The 3,500-nt window shown below is 36.6% G+C and overlaps 1 pseudogene; it reads right to left on the bottom strand.

Annotated features, from left to right (window-relative positions):
- Positions 1 to 6: 6 nt before the first annotated feature.
- Positions 7 to 3,500, bottom strand: part of LOC147029472 (uncharacterized) — a 4,013-nt pseudogene continuing 519 nt past the window's right edge.

Raw genomic sequence — 3,500 nt, 5'->3', positions numbered from 1 at the left:
TTTATAATCCATGAATGTGGGACACTATCGAAGGCTTTTTTTGTAATCTATCGAGGTTGGGGATAAGTTTGTTTGTTTTCGAGTATGGTTTTGTTTAACAATAAATGGTCCATAACATCCTCTCCCACATCCTTTCTGCTCTGCCTCCAAAGCTCCTTGTTGAGTGAGGTGGTCGTAAATTGCATCGGTGATTATACCTGTTAAAAGTTTTAGGCCATAGGACATGCAGTATATATGCGTTTAATTTTCAATTTTCGTACAACAATGATGGAGGAAACAAAACTTTCATGGGTTTGTAGGAAATGTGTCACTGATTAAGAATATCCATGTCCCCACGCACAAGGGGTGCTCAGAAATTTATAACGAGCAGTTGATGAAAATGCATATTAACAAATGGTACATGAAGTGTGTGATGGCTTCCTGGCTTTTTAATCAGATTGTTCAATGAACATGTTATTATCTGTTGGGCTTCATAAATTTATAACGTGCATTTGTAATAATAATAATAATACTAAGAGTATTAATGATAAGAATATGTTATTATTATTAACATTTATGCGCTTAATCTCGTTTGAGCCATAAGCACCCACACAAACTGAAACAAACCACAAACTAAACCACACATAACACCAAAAGTCCTGACTGGAACAGATGTTTAGATTTAATGAAAACCCATTAACAAATGATACTCCAAATGTATGATCATGGGACTGTGAGATTGTCGTTGTCAATTGATAACTTCAATGTTAAGGCAGCATTAAATAACATTCACAGACTGTTTGGCTGGGATCCATTGCTACCTCTTTCAATTGGTTCTGCATAATCTGTTGAACTTTCTGCAGAAGTAGTGTCAGTGTCATCAACAAGTTCCTGGGCTAGGTCTTCTGCACAAAGTCCTTCACTGAAGACGATGTCACTCATGCTTCTATTCGCAGGTGTGACAAACACAAGTTGCAGGAATGTTCTTTGCAGACGTGTCTTTAAATTCCAGATCCTATAAGGAGCATCTACATTTTCAACCTCTTTGATCGTGTGGATAAATATACGGTTTAATCCTGACGAAATCAAGATTTATTTATTTTGAATTAATCTTTTTTTCACCATTTCTTCACTGAATACAATGAAAGCATTCATGTAGCCACTCTGAATGGGTCTCAAAGACTTACACGGTTTATTCAGGAACCTTGTGTAGGCTCTATGACAGTCACGATGGTACTGCAACACAGGGGCTACCAAATCTTCACCCTGTATCTGCTGTAGAAGTGCAATGTCTTCCTTTTGCTTTGCAGCTTCGAGGAGCTGCCCACCACAAATAAGCTCACATTTGACTAACCTTACAATTGACCTTTTACCAGTTATATTATTACATTTGTACTTGTTTGAGTGGCATACTATGCACTCCTCTGGAAACATGTGACGTTTTCTCCACTCTCGTTGGCTGTCCTTGCCATCTGAATGAAGCACACGCTTTTGGCTTGGCTGTCCTCCGTGTAAGTCACTTGGTTGGGCCTTAGTTATTTTATAACTTGGTTTACACAGTTCTTCAGCTAAAATGTAGGGTCGGTAGGTTGAAATGTAAATATAATTTCAATTTTTAGAAATTACATATTTTTATGATTTGTTTTCGGATGTTCCATGGAAAAGATAAGGGTAGGTGGGAGGGAAATAAATATAAATCCCGGACCAGGAGGATCTAAGAAGACATTGAAGATGGAAGACCATTCAAATGCAGGATGCCCATGTTCACTGTATCATCTGATATGAAATACAATAGAGAAGGATTAAAACTTGTTTTTACGATATAGTCTGGCATGTTTTTCTTCTAGAAACCTGTTGGATCATCAAACAAATGGAAACAATGCTGAGAAAATTACTGTTTAAGTCGTAGATGTGTGCGTGCACACCAGTGCATAGTGCTGGATATGATTTTTAAAAGGTGTCTACTCGGAGTCAACACGCTCAAAACGGTCAATCAGAGCCATAACCAGCTCTTACTTTTCAACGCGCATCTGATCGTACCGTCTCCCCTTCCCCATGAGCACATCAAAGGCTGATTTCTGGTCCGTTGAAGGCTGAATATCAGCATCTCGCAGGGAAACTTTGATGTACTTGGCACTGAAATCTTTCAATACGAACAGCGGTGTACAGCTTTCGACGGAAACAAAATCGGCACGATCGAGAGTAGCCTGCGAATCATCCCTGCTGCTGCACTGAATTGATGCAATAGTTCGGCCAGAATATTCATCGTCAAGATGTTGCGTGATTAAATCACCAATACAGTCACTCGAATTTATACCGCTGACATACTTCTTAACAATCACTTTCGCCCCAGAAACCACAGTCAATCTGAACCACGCTGGCCACTGCTCAGACGCCATGACCGAAGACTACTGCACAGTTTGGTGAAAGGGGACTCGGAATTTTGGTGCGCACGCGCGAAATTTTATTTTGAAAATAAATGCCGACGTTTACATTTCGTGTTTTGAAACTTTTGCACCTTTGGCGGGAAATTTATAAATATAAAAGGCTAACAATGTGTTTTCTATTTATATTTCATTTTCGGCAAATATACCGTCGGCAGATCTGTAAACCAAGTTATAAAATAACTAAGGCCTTGGTTATCCAGTATGTTCATGTCTGTTACTGTATTTTCATTGATGAAATGATAGAAGATGCAAAGATAATGCAATTTGATTGCTTATTTATTTAAAATGTAACATTACAATATTAGATAATACATATTGTGTTGTAACATTTTATCTCAAAACACCTCTTTTGTAGCCAGAATATAGTATGCCTTTTATTGGACAGGCATTTCAAAATTCAACATTTTCCATAAATTTCTGGAAAACTGGCTGAAATTAGATTAAATGGACTTTGTGTTGTGTAATATCTCCCAACAAATCTTTTCATTAACTCTCCTTTGCTTACAATACAAGCCAGCATGCTATAGGAGGGGTGGACATAAGTAATTTTTGCGCATTTGTGAGAGAGGGACGAGCGATGCCGGTTAAAACAACAGTCTTTCCATGTTTGTTTATGTAGGATTTCTTTGTAACCAAGCGAATATTTCCTCACTTTTTTTTCCCATGAAATTTATACTTACAATATCATTAAAAAAAAAAAAAAAATATATATATATATATATATATATATATATATATATATATATATATATATATATATATATATATATATATATATATATATATATATATATATATATATATATATATACCCTCCCTATAGAGGCTACAAAGATATACGAGGTGAATTTGAATGAAACACACATGGAATGGAAGGCTGTTGTATGCACCTGCTTCGCTGATCCCCAGTTAACAGATTTGCAAAAGTTCCTGTAGTCTATGTCCACCCCCCTCCAATAATGGCTTTAAGTTTAATATCAAATCATTGACAGTTATAATTCCCTGAATAACCATGATTCCAAACTTACAGTAAAATTGTACAACTACAGAAAGTTGAACATGATACAAAGGCAC

This window comes from Eptatretus burgeri, chromosome 3, assembly GCF_056783735.1.
Source record: "Eptatretus burgeri isolate ZD-2024b chromosome 3, Ebu_testis_v1, whole genome shotgun sequence".
Taxonomy (NCBI): Eukaryota; Metazoa; Chordata; class Myxini; order Myxiniformes; family Myxinidae; genus Eptatretus; species Eptatretus burgeri.
The sequence above is the reverse complement of the archived record's forward strand: the minus strand, read 5'-3'. Positions and strand labels throughout refer to the sequence as shown.